Genomic DNA, 22,987 nt, shown 5'->3' with positions numbered 1-22,987 from the left:
AAAGGGAAAAAAATGTCAAAAAAGTTTAAAATCAGAATGTTTTAAATAGATTTACAAGTCACAGTTAAAGAGTTGACACGCTTTGTAAATCGAACCTACCTGTTAAAGGAATCATCATGCATGGTTTGAGATTGTTGGGACAATTTAACATTCTTAAACTAACGATAAGAGATACCTGTTACTTACTTATTAACGGACTACTTATAGACAAACTATACTTTAAAAAAACAATGAGTGCTGTTTAAATCATTTGCAAAATTCTTAATCTTTGTAATATTCGGACTTGAATGCACACATTTTATAGTAATGTAAATGTGTTTGTAAGAAGTTTTTTAGCATTAACCAAAACCATTATATTGTTGGCCTATTGTTACACTAATATAAAAAATAGCATAATATACAAATGAAGGGTTAAGAATGGTTATTGCCTAAGTATTTCCGTACGTCTGTACGTCACGCAAAGTGACTTACGATGTGTCATCTAACTCTATTCGATTTTATATACAATATATGACTGATAAGGTAGCTACGCTACTTAAATCTTGTATCAAAGGGGATCTTAATGGATAGGAAAATGGACGATAAATTGAAAAATATTACACATCCCCAATGAAAATAAACAAAACTATGCTTCTCTAATTTTAAATTATTAGTTAAAAAATTTGATCTAGCTATTTGGAAAACCAATTAATCAAAATTCAATAAAAGAACCCAAAGTTTTTGAGCCAACGAATAATAAACGTGGTTATAATACTTTGGGTACCAGTGTTATTGACAATCCAATATCCCCCCCCCCTCCCAAATATAAAAAAGTGAGTCCATTAACCTTACACTAATAAAAAGTAAGTAATTAGGTGTTACTAATTTATCTAGAGAAAACACTATTTTTTTCCGCAGCAATACTACTCTGCAACTTTCCTAGTAATGCGCCTGTAACGTGATTACAGATTTTAAAAAGGGAAAAGTTAATAAGAGCAGGAGTATAAAATAATACAATTTTTACTGTTATTATATCAAATATGTATAGATAGACTGTACTCTAAAGAACCTGATTGACCAGTAAGACTTATTTTGGTGTATCTTAAAACCAAATATTTCGAATAAACATGCATTATTTATGGGAAATCACACGGTCTTTGTATTGAAGTGCTAACTGTGCATGTAGTTGAGTTGCGCCTGTATTTAGAAAAGGCATTTCCCTTACTCTTACGGTCTTTCACTTAACAAAGCAGCATTATAAGCCAGTTATGACGCAGTGTTGGGCCGAGATTCGAACCTATCCCCTACCCAACATCGAGTGGTTATGCTACTTGTTTTACTACAGTTTTATGAAATATGCAATACACTATGATGGAGTAATAGTTATTTCTCGCATCGTACTATAAACAGCTTTCCGCGGATATAGAATGTACAATTTTAAGATTAAAACCAGTTTTTTAGCCCTGAGGTGCCGAAGGCACCGGCTAAAAAAACTTGTTTTAATCTTATAATTGTACATTTTTATTTTCGTAGAAAGTTGGATATAATACGATGCTAGACATAGTTTTTTCGTATGGATGAGAACCGGTTCCTATCCACCGGATTCGAATGAATACGAGAAAACCAGTTATTCAAAGTCTCAGTTTATTTGATAAAATATGTTCTTGTTATTGTAAATGTGTAATAAACAAATTAAGTAGTATTATAGCATAAATGGATTTATTATATTTGTTTCTTTATATTATATGCTAACATAAAGCATATTAGTACAAGTGTAAACTCAATTATATGTTCTGTCTAACTATCCGTCTGTAGCATGTGATAGTATGCCTGTGGGCCGTCTGTCCGTCTAGAAGTGTGTGATTGCATTTCTGTATGTCTGTATGTTTGTCTATCTGTTTATACGTGTAAGTCTGTTTGTATGTATGTTTGTCACTTTGCCTTTCCGTCTGTCCGTCTAAGAATGCTCGACTATACGTCTGTAAGATTATTTGTCTGTAACGTTATTGCATGTCTGGCTTTTTGTCAGTTAGTCTGTACTGTACGTATATTTACTATATGGAAACGTAACTTTGAAAATGGTTGAATAATGTGATAAATAAAAATATGATATAAATTAGGCATCTAAAGAGTCCCAAAATTGTTAAGCCAACGAATGAGAAAACTTTATTATACAACTTTGGGGACTCTTGTAATAATCAGCCCACTGTCTTCCTTCTTTGTATATAATTGATATATAACTTTTGTTATAATTATAGGTTTCAAAATTACGGGATCTTACTTAATTTATCGGCCATTGTCTTATCCATTTATATCCCTGAAATAGAACTCATATTTTTTGTTACAAAAATAATTCATCATTTCTGTAAGATGCCGGAAGTACTTTTTCCCTCTTGACGCCTTTTACCCCACTTGACATATTTTTTCAAAGGCTTGTTAATCCCATTAACTGTGTGTGTGTGTGTTTGGGGGTGTGTGTGTGTGTTTTCCCGGCCCCTCGGGGATGCTTAGGTATATTTGCATAAGTATATAATAAGTATTTACATACACACTTACAGGGTGAAACTTGATCAAATAATATATTCCTTTTATTCAAATTTTTAAAAGCTATAAAATGTAAAATTCCAATTTTCTAAATTTGGAGGACAGAATTATTTTTTAAAATTCTTATTGGTATGCTTCGCTCCTAGACTCAAGGCGAAAGAGGTCAGAAAAATGGCCTAAAATCGTGCCTTTTAAAAAGCTTCTCTGAAAAGTACAAACAATTAGGACCATATTTTGAGATAATAAGCATCTAGAAGATTTTTTTAAAAAGAAAAATTAGCCTGCGTTATCTTGAAATTGATTTAGGGATAAGAATGTAAGATGATTGGTTTAAAATAAAAACATAAAACACTTTTTTTACATTATAGTTTTAATTTTTTTAATAATTTGGGCCAAGTTTTAAAGCCATCCTGTATTCTTATTGTTTGCTTATTCCACCATAGAAACCAAAACATTTTTTTGTGTCTCAACGATTCTGTGTGTATGTGTGTGTGTATGTGTGGGTTTTTTGGGTATGGGAGAAGTATAAGGAAAATCTAATGATTAATGAAAAGGTTTAAGAATGATTTTATTAAAATATTTGATATTTAAAGACTGGTCTGTTGCGATTATAATTGTAAGAAGCATAATATTTGTCCATATCAGGTTTTAAGCTATATTTAGGAGTGGTATATTAAATATTTTAGAGAAATAGGCTCTAAAAGAAACCTCCAATAATCAAAATTAAGGCAATTTTATAATTTTTTAAAAATATAAATTAAGAATTCTATTGGAGATATTATCCTTTTAGTTGGATCAAAACACCCTAAAGCAAGAAGGGGAGCTACTCTATTTACAGTTATATGTCTGTGCTGTTCTAACATTTATTCTTTTGAATAATTATCCCGTCTTCCCAGGTTAAACATGATTATGCAATCCGCCTTCTTCAGGGAGGGAGGGGACAATGGCGAACATCTTAAAGTACAGCCCTTGTTCTCCACCGATATTTAACAGCTATTAAATTTCAGTAAGAATTAAGGAGGTGGGGATAGTGTGATTAATGTATCAACCATTGTACTATCCCTGTAACCCTGGCCAACTGAGATCATACATTCATAGATTAATATTATACCCTATCTCATAAACTCAAGTAGCTGGATGTGTGTCTAGTAAGATCTTAAAAAAACACTTAATAAGCTTAAAACTTTTGCCCTTTTATTCTATTAACAAAAGACTATATCCATAATTTCATTATAAGAATGACGTTAGATGGTTGATTTAAATCTTAATATTGATGGTTGATTTTTAAATCCTAATATTGTAAACAGCAGTAAAAATGTTTCTTTCAATTGCATGTAAAAATATAATATAGTCAATATAAAAACAAGGATAACAGAGTATAATAATTCATAAAATCATAATTTTAAAACAATCCCTCATATTTTTATATGTAATGAAAAGTAGACAGATAATACCTGTCTATAAATGTATAAACATTAATCTGTGATTCACATACAACACTTAATGAGAAAATACAAGCAAACAAGAAATAAAAGAAAAAAGGATTTTTGGATTATGAAGGTATTCATGTCAAAAACACTCCAATAATAAGGTTAGGTATAAGTTTAGCCTCGGATAGCCTTTAAAGATGGTTACACCGTGAGATCATATTTTAGTGTACCAAAGCTTCATTAACAATATGTATGGCTATATGGTCAAAAGCCCTTTAGACAACCAACCCATTGATTGCACGACCATTGCCTGGAAGTCCTTACTGTGCTTTTTTTGGCAAAAGCTTTCTCCCTACTCTAACTCTTGATACCGCGCAACTGACTTAGCAGCAGTAGGAACTATTTTGAACGCCTTTAGTAAAGACGCAGTGTCGGACCGAGATACTAACTTATCAACTTCCCAAAAACGAACATATGCGCTACGTGTTTCTCTTAAACATAAAAATGTATTTTGTATCCATCTGTCTACGGTCTGTCCTTTCTAAAGTTGTAGGGAAATATGATTATTAACTGATATATTCTTGTTTAGTTTACAAAAGTGCCGTAAAGTCAATGAGTAGCTGCACACACACAAAAAACAAAAGGTAGTTAACAAATATAAGATTAAGATAGCTTAAATTGTTAACCTACTTTTTATTTACAAATTTTTAAACGGGAAGCTTTTCTACATTTATTTTGTGGCTGTCCATCCGCACATATACAATTTGGAATTGTCCTATTTATTTTAGCCAAGTATGCTTATTCCTGTAACAATCAGGTATAATTAAGAAAGCTTAACAGCAGCTCTTACTTAATTAGGATTTATAGAATCAATATTTTAGAACAAAAATGTCACATATTTTTTAAGGTTCTTGAATTATTGGCAAAAATATATAGATTTCTAAATCCTATCCTTTTACTTCAATTTTAATGAGACAGCGTAAAGTGGCACCAAAAAAATGACGTAATACGATAAAATGACCAATGAGAGAAAAGTATGAATTTTACCATTGGTCAATTACAGTATATTGGCCTCTCATTGGTCAACTTTATTATATGACGTCATTTTTTTGATGCCTCTTTAAGATGTCTCAATTTTAATATCCTCTGGTATTGTTATCATATTTTTCTTCTAATGTTTGATTTGTTAAGCTTCGCTCTCATAATGTTAACATTCTTGGTTTTTCAACAAATTGTTGTAAACTGCATTTTATTACTTTTATTGCCGTGTTAACAGATATACATCTTACATAGTTTGAAATGGTGCTTCTGAAACTTCTAGTTAAAAATCTACGAAAGCAAAAGCTTACATTCACAACTAAAACCATGTTACATCTAGGGTTAGGCCGGATATCCGGCCATTTTCAATATCCGGCCGGATACCGGATATTGAAACTATCCGGCCGGATATCCGGCTCTATAATTTTTTATACTTTACACCAAAAATCTCTGCTTTTTAAAATTTTAAATGGCTATAATTTTCTTATTATTGAAGCCGGATAACCGTATATTTGCCGGATATCCGGCGATAGCCGGATATCCGGCCGGTTACCGGGTATCCGGTATCTGGCCAAAAAAAGTATCCGGCCCAACCCAGGTTACATCGTTACAGAAATAGTTAAGAAAACAAAGATGAATAGAACACGATTTGCCTAGAAAAATGCTATTTTTGGAAGAAAATATAAGTTGATTAAAAGTAAAGTCATTTATATCAAGCAAAATTCAAAGATTTTTAAAGCATTAAAAATTGCCAATTTCAAATTTTGCATCAAGTATCTTTATATTTTGCTTGGCTCGGAACCATTATCTTTTTCATTCTCAATTTATAAATTTTTCAAATCCATAAAAAATGCTAGTTCCAGCAACATTTCTTAAACAATTTTAAGAGAAATAATTGCATTTCTACTAAAAGTTTAGTTTTTATTTCAAGGACTGATTGTAGTATACAATGTCAGAGATTTAAGGATGGGGAAATGTATAATAAATTATTCTTTCCTTTAATATTATTTGTGAAATTATAATAGTAAAGAATAAAATTCATACTTTGGGAATAAATGGATATTTATATGAACAAGAATAATCAAAGTTTTCTCTATTCTTCTTTCTTTCTTTTTCTTTCTTTTTCTTCCTCGTTCTCTCTCTTTATCACTCTTTCTCTCCCTTTATCTATCTAACTCTCAAATCAATTAAATATTCTGTTTTTCCTACTACTTTGCCTCTATCCATGATTTGTCAGTGCATTGCTCTATGTTTTTCAAAATACAATTTGTTGCTAAAACGAATACAGTACACATACATACATTAAACTTAAAGGGAAACTCTTATATCTATTTTTCTTAAAAGTATTTATTTAAAATTGTTGTAATTTTTTTTCTCAAAAATTCTATTTTTATGACTCTTTGGATAGAACTCAAAATTTTAATTAATACCCCATTGTCTTATCACTGACCAAAAGTAGACTCTATATGATAATTTTAAAAAATACTTCAATTGTAAAGATAATTTTAACTAGGTTACTGTCCTTTTATATGCATAAATAAAGAACAAATTTATTTTGAAAACTTTGAATTGAATTCGTTTTGTTATGCACTAGGATGTTCTTCAGGGGGTAAACAACAAGTTTTATACAGAAATTAAATTTTCTTAAAATTAAAAAAAAAAGAATACTTTTACAATCGAAGCTTTTTTCACTAAGGGTGTGTATGTACGTTCATAAGTCACAATTATCTTTCCCGTAGACTCGATTTCAAGCCTCACACGACGATTCTTGTAGCAATTAGGTATAATATATAATCATTGTCATAAAGGGTTAAGATTTTTATCTTATTTAGACGATTTTTTAATTGCTAACGTTCGTTTATTTGACTGTCTAATTTATTAAGCTCCTCTTTAAGGCATGTTGTAATCATTTTACAATAGTTTATGAGATCTTACAAAACAAAAACTTAAAATAATCTATTTTAGCATATAGACTAATCTTATATTTTATCCCGAAGTATTGATATAAATATATTATATACTCAGAAAAACTCACAAATCTTTACCCAATATATCAGGGCTCGGCAGCCGCCTCTTTGCTGCCAATTAGCCGCTAAAAAAATGACCTTTGACAACTTTAAACCTAAGCTCTTATTCTTTCCTTCTTCTTTCCTGGCAATCCATTTTTAGTAGTTAAGCGCGACTGCCGAGCCCCTACCAAAACCATGCGAGACTTATACTATTTTTCTTTTTAGCTGTCGCTATTTATAAAATATAAAATACACACATCAATGGAAAACACTTTACAAAGAATAGACCATTCTCTACTTAAATCTTTCTTTTTCTTAGCTTTCTCGGCAAAGACTATGAGTTATAGATAAATATTTAGGTAGATGTTTTTGTTTATATAATCCAGACCTTTAAAGACTATAATGATATGTCTGGTTGAAGGGAAATATTTCAAAGATTTCAATAATTATTATAATATATTTGAACTTTTTAAATTTTGATTACCATAGTTTCTTTACTTAATTAAAGCCAATTACGAGACGAGATTTTACTAAAGTCACGAATTGCATTTGATTAAATTAGTTTTAAGAGTTTTTATTTAGTCTTTAAGCTTCCGTTATAGGGAAATTTGATTATGATTACATTCGCATTTATTGTACAAGTTGAACAATATTCATATTTTAAGGGCTATCAATTCTATTTCTAACTTTTCTGTGTTTACTCTTTATCAATCTATCTTTCTGTCGTGAATAAAAAGAGTTTCAATATTACCATTTTTTTCTTTTCTTTTATACATCAAACGCTTTACTAATATCAAACTAACATAAATCAATTTTTTTAAATAATGATATACCAATAACCTATACAGTATCTAGCATAAATTGATTCAACTGCGCTGTATGATTTAGGTAGAACGCCTATCATACGTTATGAGACTAAGATTATGTATAATTAAATATTAAAAGAAAACAGCAAAACAAAAAACTTATATGACTTTTTTGAGCATTTTTTCATGCTGGATTTTTCAAAATTTATATTGATTAAATCCTTCTAAAATCTTTCAAAAAGTTGAGATTTTGATATTGGTGGAAAATGTCTTTAATACGATGCTAACACACGACATTTCTGTAAGGCTGAGAACCGGTTCTAATCCAGCGGATATTAATCGGATTCGAAGCCATACTGGAAAATAGTTTATTTACCTGTCTCATCATATACTCAATAGTGTCAAGGGTAGAACAAGGATCTGAAATTTGAAAACATGTATTATTCATATATTCAATTACTTAATATCTGTTTATTTGTATAAAAATACAACTATTCTTTAATTTACAGGTAAGCTTTGTATCATGCCCTATAGCGAAATTTTAATATAATAGGAGTATAGTTTTAGCGAACTAAAGTTGTGTCCAAACATTTAGATTTTTACCTTTTTTAACCGCTACTCAAAATAAACTTGTATTTCAGTCTAACTTTACACGCTTGGTTTTTTATTAAATGAATAAGTTAGGGTACAATGTTTGGCACTTTCGATATAAGTAAATGATAATAAAAAACCCATAGAATGCGATAATAACTTCAGAAAAATCGAAGAAAATAGTTTTAATACTTAATTAACGTTTTTAAGTTTTTCTTCAAAAAGTTTAGATAAGATGCCTTTAAAAGTCGTCTATGATTTTGTCAGGGATAAAAATGTAACTTTAAAATAAGAATTACAACATATTTTTTCAATTAGTACAAAGTAAAATTTTGAACATTTTATTGATCAGTATATTTTTTAAAATGTGAAGTAGAAACCTGAATATTTTATCATGAAAATTGTGTTATGATTTGATTGTCTGCTAGATTACAAGAAAAAAGATACTGACAGTACTTGTTGGTTCTTTAAAAATAATTAGGTAGATTACTTTCAGAACCCCTCTTTTTGCAACGTTATTTCAATAGAACAGAGCCGTAGTCTTAGTGTACTCAATATCTAGACAGCCAACCATTGTTTTAGAATTGTTCAATTTTTTTAACTTCTGATAAAAACAGAATTAATGGTATTTTTGTAAATATTATACCTCCAAGAAATGGCTATACTTCCCAATCATATGTTGTGTGATATTTAAGAGGAATTATTTTGATATAATGTCATTAAAATATTCGTTGAAAAAAGTGCTATTCTAGCTTATACTTTACATTTTAATGTGTATGATAATTCAAATAAAAGATAATGAAGATTTATATTATATTTAATTGTTATAATTATAAAGAAAAACCTGGAAACAGTAAAAAACTGACTTTATTTTATTGACGTAGGGAAAATTTTGTCAAATATTTGAATAAAAAAACAATACAAAACAAAATAAATTATTTTTAATATAGTCACAAAAAGGCTTAATGAGTTTAGGAAATATTTCATTCAATAATCATGTCATTTAAACTCTATCACACAGAATACAGTGTAAAAAGATGTTCTCGTTTTAATTTTAAGTAATTTCAAATGCATTTTAATACCTTTTAATGATTTATTTTTTGAAACATCTTTTTATAAAATGTTATTGATTTTTGAAGTTATATGTTAAAATGTTTTTAAATTTTGTTAACATTTTGTTTTAAATGTAGAAAATTGGTAATTCTAAACATTCAAAAAATGATTTTATTAAATTTTCATCACTTAAATTGCATGTTTGATGAAATTTTCAACTGATAATTCAAGAAAAATCGTTTAAGTTTTATTATATTTTACTTTGAAATGTTAAAAAAATATAATTATTGTCAAAAATGTGGAAGTTATACTTTCCTCAAAAAAAGACCTAAAACATGCAAATTAACACGTGTAATGAGATTTTTTTTCTTTCAGGTTTAATTTTAAGTAATTATTGATATTTTTTGTAAAAAGGATTTTATATAAAAAGTTTTAAAACTCGAGTTATGTAGTGGTTCTAAAAAAGGTTGCGAATTTATGCAATTTTCTTGCAAAAAAAATTTTCTAGGATTTTAAAAATAGCAAAGGGTGTTATTAGACGTACTTACAGATACAATTGCAAAGTCATTTTGGCCAAACACTAAAATAAAGTTTTGACATCTGAGGGTCCAACCGTGTTTAATTTAGGACCCTAAAAAAATTATGATTGTTACTTCTTTGTATGTATAAACGGACAAAAAAAAGCTAAAAGTTGTAGAGTAGTTACGCTACGAAAAATATAAATTCTTACCTAACCTTCTTTAGTATTTTATGAAGCTTGTTTTAGATTTATCTAGAGTTTCAAATTGATGGCCTGATATAAATATATTAAATATGGATAAAACAATTTTTAAACAAAGATACTGGTATAAATAAAACAACCATTGTTATTAAACGATAGCGAAGCTCCTCTATAAATTTCTCTTTGCTTCTGTCTGTCTGATAGTAACGCATTTTAGGAACTTGAGGGACCCTCCTCTTTTCCTTTAAATGATGCTGTGAGTATTGGTGCAAAAAATATGACGTAACAAAAAAAATTAGCCAATGAGAGGCCGTTATTGATCAATGGTAAAATTTATAGTGGCCTCTCATTGGCTAATTTTTTTTGTTACGTCATATTTTTTGCACCAATACTCACAGCATCCTTTAAATCTTTTTTTTAAAAGTATAGGAAAAATTGTTTAGGGGCAATTTATCTTGGGAGGGTGGAGGTGCGCTCCCTTAAAATAGATTTAAACTTCACTGGATTTAATAAAATGCTCATTTTAAAGGAGAACCACTTTGTTCCGCGGTTAGCGAGATCTTAACCTTAACACACACACACAGGTATCCTAGTAATTTCATGTAAGATTATTAACATGTTTTGCTTTAAATTTAGAATTAAATCTATCCATATTTAATATATTCCTGATTGATAAGAATTGAGATAGAGAAATGTCTCTAGCAACTCTCTATAGCTCGGAATTGACACATTAAATCAACAAATCGTCAGCAAAACAGGCATTTTATTCGTCAGACGAATCTGTCAGTCAGACAAACAGACGAACTTGTCACAAATCCAAAATGATCTGAAATGAAACAGAATGTTTATTTTCATCTGTCTATCATTTCAATCTAAAAACATTTCACTTTTTATATATTCATTTGTAAAGCAGTAATACAGGAATAGGTTAACAAATAAATTATATTTCCACAGCCAACTTCTTAAAATAAATTACTATACCAGGCTTTCGATCAATTAGGAATGAATTTTTTTTGTATTTGATGGAAATCCTCCTATTTTAATGAACAAGTAAAAAACCTTGATACTGTGTATAATAGGAAATTTTTAGATTGAACTACCACTGAATCCATGCACATTCACTATTTACATTAAACAAGCATATATACGCTTTTTTCACGTTCTAGAATCTTTTATTATTTAGCGGAATTAAATCAGTTTTGAACCCTTTCATCCTATTATATAAAGTAGCAAGTTTTTTTTGTCTGTAGCTTAGGGTTTTCGATTTCTACTGAACCGATTTATTTCTCCATTTAAGCAAAGTTTTATATGGTGGGATTTTTTCGGCTATTTAAGTTTTTGAAATTAGGCTATTTTTCAATTTTTCTTTAAATTTCAAATAAAGAACCGCTAAATGCTTGGTATGTAACCGCTAATATGTTTATACATTATTGTTTTATAGAAATTGTTCTAATTATTTCTAAAATTCATAGGCGTAATCCGTTTTAATTCACCAAGGCTTTCGGACCCTATGTATCTACAATTTAATAAAAGCTGTGTGTACCTATGTATCCGCGGCCAATACAATCCATTGTAATTGAAAGTATCTAACTGCAGATTTTTTTTTACTTGGTGTAAAATATTTAGTAAATAAATTTTCAAATTATGCAATTCCTTCAAATATTTTGACATCTTAAAAGCAGGGTCCAATAGCCGCGTGTAAGCTGCGATTAAACAGCAAATTAAAGAAAAATGCAGGTTGCTATTATATATAAGGTTTAGATATTTAGTTAATCAAAAAAAGGTATAATTTTTCAGCTTAAACGTGACGTATGTGCGGGTGCCGAGCCCCGCTCAACACTGTCAAAAAAAATTTAATTCGAGGTACTTACTTTGCGATAGAAAGAAAGATATAAAATTTTATTGTTATTCGCTTTAGCGCTTTTCTCCGGATTTTAGGTATTTAAATTGTTTTCACAGACGCGGAGCACTTAAATTAAAATGTTATCAAACTGATAAAAAATCTTTTCACGCCAAGAAAAAACAGGAAGGCCACTATGAAATGAAATTTAATTTTCCCAGTTTTAAATTTTAGGGGTAAATTAAAACTAAGATAAAAAAAGGTACATTTCTTAACTCCTAAACTGTAAAAATTGTTTAGGTATTGCTTAGGTTGATATAGTCCACATATAATGAATACAAAAAGATTATCTGTATAACATCATATTTCATGCATTAAGGCAATCTTCAGTTACATATATATCATATCGCCTAAGCCCCCAACAGGCATCTAGAGGCACTTGAAAGGGAGGTGGAAAGACGACCCTCCCATTTCCAATTAAGTAAAAAAGGGCATTTTTTCTAGGGGCGATTTCTATTGGAAGGGCGGGGTTACCCTTACCCTCAAATTATAATATACCTTCTCTGGACCTAAGATAAGCTACACTGAAGTGGAGAATCAAATAAGTTCAGCGCTTAACAAGATCCTTAGGTACAGACAAACTCCCGTCACCCTGTTACTTTTATATAAGAATAGTCATAATTCTATGTCTATAATAGTTGCCAATAACAAAAACATTTTATTTATATCAAATGTTTTGTTTATTTCAAAGTGTATCTAAATATTGACAATATAATCTTTGTAAAATTCCATACGTACTTTTCTTAATCCGCTAGCTTAAGCTATTTAGCAAATTAGCGAAAACTTTTTTTATTTTGTTTGAAAATATTTAAATGCTTTGCATTTTGTTGCTTTGCTACTAAAAACTTCAAGGTATAAATTCTTTTATTGGCAAGAATATAAAATAACAAAATAATAAAGAAAATAAAAACAACAATACCTATGTATCTTTTTGATTTTTTATAATCTTAAAACACACAGAATTAATAAAATGCTCAACGTTGTGGCAGTCGAGTTTAGGGTTTGCTAGTAATTAATTTTAAGATTTCAGTATCCTCTGAATCGATTTGGCTCTCCTTACAACTTATTTTTTTTTAATATTTATTACCATTTTGAGAGAAGGTGTAGGTTTCTTAAAAATTATAGTATGACCCAAAGAAAAATTTACACTCACAATTTTGTTTTCTTATTAAAACAGAAATTAAATTCAGAGTCAATATCCATCCCCCACTTTTGTGTAGCATAATAGAAAGCCAAAATCTTGCTGTTTCCAGGACATTTTCATTTTCAGTTTTGTGACAACATATTTTTATTTGACAAATTTACAGGATGACAGAGATTACAGGACAAAGTTTTTATATTCACTCATTTTCCTTGACATCCACACAAAACAACAAGTTTTTATCAATTTTTACAAAAAAAAATATTTATTTTGAAACAAATATACTCATATGGTCATTAAAAATAGCTGTGTTACTCAATCTGGGTATTTTCAGGGATCATAAGGAAAAAGACAATGGATGTATTGGTGTAAATGATGATAAACAAAATTACCCTGTCTGTGGTTTAAGATTATTGGTTGATAAGAATGGACAATATTAGTTTGGAACGACCCAATGAAAATTCAATAAAGTTAACCAAAAAGTTTTATAAGACTTTGGGTACCAGTGTAATATACTGTCCAATGTCCACTGCCTTGGTATTTCATAATTGTTTCACCCCTTGTTTAAAAATTCTTTTAGTGGTCTAGAAAGCCTAAAAAATCATGTTCATTTGGAATTTGTTCACTTTTTCTATTTTGACACTTAATTTAGATTTTGAATGTTAGCATTATTATATTGATTTAATCTATGAAATTGTGATTCCTGTTACAATTTGTCACAAAGTCTTATTTTAAAGTGCTGAGTTGTCAAAAAGTATATTAAAACAATTTTACTACAAATGAGCTGCAGATCATCAAAATTAAAAAAGTAATGGTTGTTGTAATGTCGTTTTTTAAGGATTCAATCTATAAAAGGTTGTAAAGTGTTGGTAAACATTTATAAAACTTTTTTGGAAATCTTTATGTATTTCTTTACTTTGCTAAGTGGTAAGAACAACATTTATATTAGTTCAAACTAATTTTTTAATCACTGTAATTTTTCAACTTAAACAGGGGCAATAGTGTTCAAGAGATTTTCTCTTTAGATATTACAGAATTAAAATAAGACAAAAAAAATTATAATAACAACAAACCCTGAAAACAACAGCAGCCGTTTTTAACTATGCAGCTGCCACCGAAAATAGGAGACTATTCAGAGCAATAGCCCAACCAATCAAACACCAGCTGTCTACATGTATACAAGACGATATATTTTTTTTATTTTCACACTTATTTGCAGCTGCATCATAGCCGCAGACCGAGGTGGCTGTCAAGCCCTATTTTGTATTTCATAGTGTATTATTATCCATTACTTGCTAAATAAAAATATTTTTTTCTGTTAAAATTGTTGTGTAAATCCCAGCTTATTTTGGCTGGGTGTAAATCCTGCAAAAATGTTGCAATTTGCTCAATTAAGATTTGATAACAGTTTTACAGATAAGCAGAAAAACGCAGTGTGATGATAATATAAAGATTTACAACAGTTACTGGGATAAAGGAGGTTTGTTTTTAAAAGCGAAGCTTTTCTATAATTAGTGTCGGTCCGTACGTCCGTCCGTCCGAGATAGATAGCTTTTATTCGTTAATTTAGGCATGTTAGAATTGTCCTATCGATTTCAAACTTTGCATGATGATTCCTGTAGTAGTTAGGTACGATTTAGAAAGCGTAACAACTCTATAATCATTACCAGAATGTCCGTATGTCCATTTTAAACATGTTGATTTATCTACTTTTTTAACAACAAATTTTTATGTGATCTAATTATCCGTTTGATCTGATTTTTGGTATATTAATTCCTGGGACAACAAAGAACAATAGTATAAGCAAAGCAACTCTATAATCAAGTCCTAAAAATGTAAGTATGTCCAAAACATAATCCTGTATCAAGCAGTTTTTCAACAAATTTACTTACAATTTTGATTCGACTCTTTTGATACTTTTATATTCTGATTATTCAGTTCAGACACTATACAAGTGTTAATGTCCGTTTGTCCTACCGTTTCAGTGCTTCGCTTTTATGGATGTTGTCATCCTTGTTTTTTTAGAATTAACCAAAACTGCATGCGATCATAATAAAAAATATAATTTTTATTATTAAAATAAGTAGAAGTAAATCATTTAGAATTACGGGCTGATAGTGAAAAGAAAGACAAAGATAGATAGAGAAAGAAACATAAATAGATTAAAAATGGATAGATAAATTATGTAAGTAAGAAGAGATATTGAAAATGACAAAGTCAATCTTAAACTTTGAAATTTCTATCAAAAGTAATTATAAATATTTTCTTTTGATGTTGCAATGTAAAATAATTAAATGTTCAACAAGTAATAAAATAAAGGACTTAAAGATTAGCTTTTAACAATCTTTGATTTTTTAAGCAAGGCTTTTAAGATTTAGGGCGAGTTCCCACGTTCATGTAACGGTCCTACTGTTTTAATTTAACTTATTCTCTTGATTTGATTTTTTAAATGTGATTTCTTTGATGACTTATCTGATATTTACATTCTTATTTTGAAAAATGATTCAGCTACAAATGCAAATGTAGTAAGAAAGGACAAAAAGATACATCTTTAATTGGTATTTTTTATAATTGCACCTTTCATTTGCAGTTAATTGATGAGTTCATCCTTGTTTGTATGAAATACATACTGATACAAGGACAAAAATGAATCATATTCCTAGAAAATCATGCATCAAGTGTAATACAGTAAAAGCAGAAAAATATCTTGGCATACATTGAGTAAATGTAATTTCCTTATAGTTGAATTCTCATTAAAGAACATAACCCAATATATAGAGTATCTAAAAGGGAATAGTAGCTTTCGCAAAATTATGTGAAGTTGTGAGTAAGATGCTAGTCAAATGCACTTATTGATCAAACTGTTTTAGATATAAATTTAATTATGCTAGGGTTTGGTCAACATTAAGAACAGTTAGACTTAATAAGCGCATTTGACTCGTAGCAATTTTACGGAATATTGCGAAAGCTACTATTCCCTTTGTACTCTGTACTTATAATTGATTGGGACTAATATTTGTGCCTTGTTAATGAGTGAGAATGCATAGAAGAGTGACTCTCTAATAATCAACCCAATTGCTCAGTTCTGCAAACATACTAAAATACTAATTTAAACCATTGTAGAGTAGCTGCGCACCTAATAGTAAAATATCTTCCACTACTACTGCATAGTCGATACATCAGTGTGTCGTTGCCAGGTTCTACCCAGGCCTGGCCTGTCAGGGACCTTTTTTACAATATCATATGCATTTAAATCACATCCATAACCAGTGATACTGGGATAGAACAATGAAAAATATTTGAAATACTACCCCTTTTTCATTACAATAACACCCCTATTGCATAAAAATATATTGGTTGAAAAGTTTGAAAACTGTAACTATGTACAACACAACAAAATTTTCAAATTAACGAATAACAGAATGAGTGTATAAACTATGGGCTGGTTGGCTCGTCCATTTTCCCCTCCCTCCCTGACTTAATTCAAATCCATGCCAGATTAGACAAGTATATATTTTCCCATAATCTATAAGATATTGAACACTTTAAAAAATCTTCTGTTATTTTATTCTCTAAAGAAGTCATGTGTATGTATTTCTGGGGTCATAATCTTTCAGGGTTTACCTCCCATCCCTCCCTTCATCCTATACAAATAGTAAAAGTAGCATAAAGCCTGTTTTAAAGATCTTACCGTACTTACAAAGATACGTACAAACTTACAACTAGATATTTTAATTTATAAGATTGAAATCTATTAAGCAAAAATTGACTTTTTAAAAAGATAAAAACAGACAGACAAACATCCAATTGCTTTAATATTACGTAATAACAAAGTAATTGTATAAACATGTTTATTAGCCGGGTAAAACATTCAATAAGAGAAACTGTCAAATACAAGCAGGTTATTAAATCCCGTACTTATTTAGCAATGTATACATATAATTGAAGTTACGGGTGGTTGATAATGACATTTTGATTTGTTTTTAAGTACTGTCTGCTTTAATTGATAATTGTTGACAACATAACTAGTATTTTAATTTTTGTAACTTGGAAACCGATTAATATCTGTCTACAATACGATGCGATACTATTCTAAATAATATTTCTGATAATTTAGAGATAATCTGGATAGACCGCAGACTGCTTAGATGGTGTTTTCTTATAAATCTCTAAATATGTATAAATGTTCATTTCATAGGAATATTATATAGAAGATCTAAAGGGATAAGACAATTGCCGAAAAAAATGATGTACATTCTCATTGATGATAAAAAAAATACGTTTGGACAGTCAACTTTGTAAACCACCCAATCAAAATTAAATAAAAGTTTCCAAAGTTGTTATGACAACGAATAAGATTACGGTATTATAAAACTTTGGGACTAGTGTAATAAAGGATGACTCCAAATCTTTAGATTTCATTGTCATAATTGTTTTCGATATTTCTCCTTTGCTTAATTCAATATTGTAATACTTGTGTGTGTGTGGGGGGGGGGGGGGGGGGTATGTGTATGTGTATGTGTTTGTGCGTGCATGCAGGTATAATTATAGATACAGTCCATATTGGACGTGGGCCAGCAATGCCAGCAATGTGAAGGCCACAAATTCTCTGATCATCATGGTCTGTATCTGACGAGTAGTACTCAGGAAGAGTAGGGACATTGCACTGTAAAATACACTGGTACCCAAAGTTTTGCAATCACCTTATCTTTGGGTACTCCTATTAAATTTAGATTAATTGATTCCAAACTAGTAATATCCAAACTTTTCGACCAGCAATTTTAATATACAGTAGGGCTTATTTTGTTTATCAACAATGGGGATGAATATCAATAATCATCTGAGTCTTATCCCTTAATATCCCTGAATAGTATTCATAGTAGAGTGTTACAAAATTCTTGGACTTTCTAGTAGCGAAGCTTTTGTATAAGTGTTTTTAGCTTTTATCCATCTTATTTTTTTCTTCTCTTGCATTTTACTATTGCCAAATATTAAAGGTTTTTAATAGACATTATTAAACTTTGGGTACTTTTTCTAATCTTGATTGATTGGTTATTCAAACTTTTCAACCAACAGTTTTAATATTATGATAGGGTATTAATGATTATCATTATTGACAGAGATCAATAAATTGTCCATTGTCTTATCTCCTTAGGGTGTTTCTAGCCTTACATAGATATAAAGACTTACAAAACCATAAACTCTAAATTTTAAACTATAATTCCTACTTATAAAAGATAAAACTTAGAAAACAAGTAAAAATCTCTTTTTCCTTATATTAAGATGAAATTATCGTCTCCCTTCTTGCAAAGAAGTAAGAATGCATAAGATGAAGTCTCTAATTACCAAATTACATAAGATTTACCAATGCATAGTGGGGCAAAAAATATATTGTTTTACTTTTACGTACCTATTTTATTGTTCAATTTGGCATGTTTAGTTTTTTTGATGGATTTTTTAATCTACATTGAAAAAAGAGGTCTTTGCGAATAAGGCAGTTATATCCATATGTATCAATTATATTAGATTTTCTAAAATGCAAAGTAAAAAGATGTCTGTCTTTCTGTCTATCTATCTGTTTGTCTATCTGTCTGAAGATTAAGATCTCAGTAACCAATGAACCGACCGATTGTTCTCTACTCTTTAGGAAAGATACCTACTCGTCCTGTGATGGTTTTAAGTCCCCCCTCCCTAATAAAATTGTATTTTTTTTTCAAAAATTTAAATTTAAAAAAGGTAAGTTATAGACTCATCCAACCCCCACCCCAACCCCCAAAAAAATTTCTCCCTCAAAAAAATTAATGACGAATAAAAAAAGGAAAGAAATTAAGTTTAGAGCTTGGAATTTCCGTTGGAAACTATTTAAGTCCAGTCTTTGCCCCACTGTACATTGCATAGAGTGGTAAAAAGAGGGGTACAAATTCATCCCAAGGAAATATATATTTCATTCTGACCTTCCTTCACATGGAACCACACACACTCTTTAGAAAGACTTAACCTCGAAACATTGCAATTGCACCTTTTGAACAGTGAACACACTCACTCACCAATTTAGCTCGCTGAGTAACATACATATGAATTACATTTATACCATGGATCTAAAGGGATAAGACAGACAAATAGCGATAAATTGATCTACACCCCCAACGATGAAAGACAAAATTACCCCTTCTGTAGATTACAATTAATGTTAAAACATTTGGACACTTAATCAATAAAAGTTCACAAAGTTGTAAAGCCAACGTATATGAATGAAAACGTTATTATAAAACTTTGGGGACTAGTGTAATAAACAGCCTGATATCACCTCCCTCCCTAAATTTATACACTCACTTACACAATGAGATGGGGATGGAAGGACCACAAAAATTGCTACAAGGAAATAAAAAAAAACAAGGGTGGGAGGAGACATTAGGCTGTAAATTATCATTTCCAAAAACCACAACAGCAATGAAATTTAAAATTTTATCCATACACAATTTATAAAAGTATTATGAAACAGGCCTCCCTAATCGACTTTCATCCGAAGAATTTTACCAAAAATGGCAACCTAACTTGCTTTGAATATAAACAAATTTTCAAGAGTTCGGTCCCTAACACGTTTCAAAACAGTTCCCTTTTCATGTAATTTTATAATATTTTGTAGCTGAACAATATCCTTTTATTTAATAAGGTTTGGTTTCTGCACTCTAACATGGCAAAAATGTGTGGCTCGCCTAATACACATATACACTGCAACTAATTTTGCAAAATTCTTTGTCAATTCCTGGAGGCCTTTTACTCATTACATGAATTTTTTTCCATGCATCGTTTGTCAGCTATCTGCTCAGTAATAATATGCATTTTCTTTCTTTTAAGTAAACTTTAAGCGTTAGAAAAAGTTTTACTGCTGAAATTTAAGTAAAATGGGAAGAAACAATTTACATTCCGTGACGTAATCCAAGTTTTGATAGACCATCATTTATTAAGGAAGAGACCTTTCATTATCTTCATTCAGTTTTTCTTGCAGTTAGTGCAATTCTGCTTCAGGCAATCAAGAACAAAATTATTCTCTTCAATTATCTACTTTATGAAATACATTAGGCTACGCTCTAGAGGCTTCTAGGGGCACACTGAGTGGGAGAGGGGGAGATAAAGACGATCCCCTACCCATTTTCAATTTAGTTTTTAAAAGAATAAGTAATTATTTCTAGGGGCTGTTTCTCATGGCAGGGTGATGGTACCCTCACACAAAATGGTTATGAACCTTTCCAGGACCTTTAAGAAGCTATAACTTAAAGGAGAATCGTTGGTTATTGATAGCCTTTGGTACACGTAGACAGACATGCTATAAACATCTTCTCACTTTTATATGGGGACATGATCAAATTGTGACAACATTTATACATTTATTCTCCCTATGCCTAGCTGATACATTCCTTTAAGTTGTCAAAGTTAGACACCTGCCTTATTCAGCTCAGATTTAGGTAATAAAGGAATGATTGGGAATGAAGGTCTTAAAACTTACGTTGAATTATCATAAAAGGACAGAGAGTTTATGCTAAAAACATTTCTTCATGAGAACATTATAACCAACACATCAACAATATAAGATTTAAACTAAATTGTAATGTTTAGCTAAATGTTTAACAAGTTGAATTATGAACCAATTTGAAATAAATTCTTTTCGCTCACAACTGATTACTTTTCTATTTTCTCTCTCATGTTCACATGATCAATGCCATTTTATTTTTATTTAATAAATTACCTTTTCCATCTCACACAGCCACCCCCTTACCCCCCCCCCCCAGAACACTTTAACCCTGCTTCCCAAATTGCTGCACCCCCTTTTTCATTTTGCACAAAAATTGGATTTATTTCATGTAATGGAAAACAAATAGAGCAATTTGTGTGTTCATCTTGGTGACTGCCAAACCAAATCTTAGCACAAAATGCTTGTGTTGAGTGTATGGGTATGTTGGTGGGTGTGTGTTTACATGGGTGTGTTTTGCATACACATTTATGTAATTTGTACAACTTTTTGTTCATATGCATTTTAGATTGACAGAAACAGTATGTAAACCAGTAATTCTAGCACAAAAAGATTGTTTTCAGTTTACAATTAAAAAAGTTTTAACATGATTCATGGATATTCTCTACGATCTTTATGATTGTTTTTGCATATCCTTGGGCAAAATTTTAAAAATAGACATATTTTCTAAAAATTACTTTTTATAATGTTGATTATATTGAAGAATAATATTTAAACTTTTTAAAATCTAAATTTAATCATTTTAAATTATCAAGTAAGTTTTTTTGGCTAAAGCTATTTTTTTTGGAAAATTTGCTGGACCTAATATGCTGTACTATTCATGGAAGCTTTGGAAATATCTTCTGGTGGTTCTAGGCCATTTTCCAGTAAAGTTTAAAATACTAAAAGATATGACACAAAAAATGAAAATGCTGTATCCTTGTATTTTTGTAAGAATTTAGTCTAGTGATGGCAAAAGCTAATGAACCAAAACTACTTCAGATTCCACAGTCAAAGGAAAATAAGAAGGGGGACAGATTCTCATATTGTGTAAATGGACCATCTTAACTCTCCCATATAAATCACTATAATCATATCCTATTATACACATGTGGGAATCCTTCACTAACTTAATCTAACTTAATCGAAACCAAACAGGCATATCAATTATACTTTTAGAACTTTTTTTCTAAAAAATTATATGCATACATAGTTGGGGGATAGGGGATGAGTTATTTTGTAAAATATAAGATTTTGCCATGGGGGTTAGATGCTGTCTGGAATATAAGTTGTCTGTTTTTGAAGGGGGGGGGGGAAGGATTTAGTAAAAGAGAATTTGGTGGTTTAGAACTGCAGAGAAGTAAGTACACCCTCTCCCCCCCTCCCCCACCTCTGTTTCCTTGTACTTAATCTGCCCGTTTACTTGACAAAAAATGGGATTTTTGATTGTCCGTACAAGATGAGGCAAGAAATTGGTCAACTAAACATCTTTTACCCTCATTCTTTTTTTTCTTTCTTACAGCAAAGTTTTCCACAATAAAGTTCTATGTTTTCTGTATTCTTTTAGCACAAGTAAACCTGAATGAAACTTTATTTGAAAATGTTGCTGCTTGAAGCTGATTTGTCATAAGAAATTTGTATGACTCATTTATTTATACTAGAGTTGGCTCGATATAATTATCTCCCTATTGGCTAGTTTTCTATATGCAATAATAATTTCTCAATAAATCTATTTTCCTCACCCGGCATTACTATCTAAAAGAAAGTAAATATTTAATAATTTAAATGATTTTTAAAAGATTTTTTTAAATTATATTTTTTTCTTTACATTACCATCACCAAAGGGTTAATGATGATGATTACAATTTTAGTTTAATATTTGAACACACAAAATGTCGCCACAATCGAATTCTTTTAAAACATAGTTTTCTTAAATTTATCATATTATAAATTTAAATTTTCTTTTTTATGATTAGAAATTAAATACATCAATATAAGGTAAATAGCAACATGAAATGAAAAAAATGAATTTATTTTTAATAAAGTAAAATAATGGGTCTTATCATTCTGGGCAATGAGAGTTTATTATGGATTATTGGAGCACTATGAGTTTTAATCATATATTCCTTGGAAAACTTGAGCTCGTTTATAGACATTTATTTCCTATATAGATCTGACATGGATCTTGAAGCAATTAAGCAGGCCGTTTTGTACATGTTAAAAATTGAAAGATTTCATTAAATAAAAGTAATCGCAAATATACTT

The 22,987-nt window shown here is 30.0% G+C and overlaps 1 protein-coding gene across 2 annotated transcripts in view; it reads right to left on the bottom strand.

The window, feature by feature from the left end:
* The window catches only part of LOC145326009 (uncharacterized), a 121,177-nt gene extending 110,918 nt beyond the window's left edge, over positions 1-10,259 (bottom strand). Inside the window, exons 1-2 of one of the 2 annotated variants that reach the window (XM_080169086.1) lie at positions 10,181-10,259; positions 8,183-8,226 (exon numbers count right to left, since the gene is read on the bottom strand). The gene's annotated coding sequence lies outside the window, so the exon portion shown is untranslated. The remainder of the gene's footprint in view (positions 1-8,182; positions 8,227-10,180) is intronic. The other variant, XM_080169087.1, reaches the window with a different exon arrangement.
* Positions 10,260-22,987: the final 12,728 nt, after the last annotated feature.

Source organism: Acartia tonsa, chromosome 8 (genome assembly GCF_053477335.1).
Source record: "Acartia tonsa isolate MP-2025a chromosome 8, ASM5347733v1, whole genome shotgun sequence".
Lineage (NCBI taxonomy): Eukaryota > Metazoa > Arthropoda > Copepoda > Calanoida > Acartiidae > Acartia > Acartia tonsa.
This window is presented reverse-complemented; position numbering and strand designations above follow the sequence as displayed.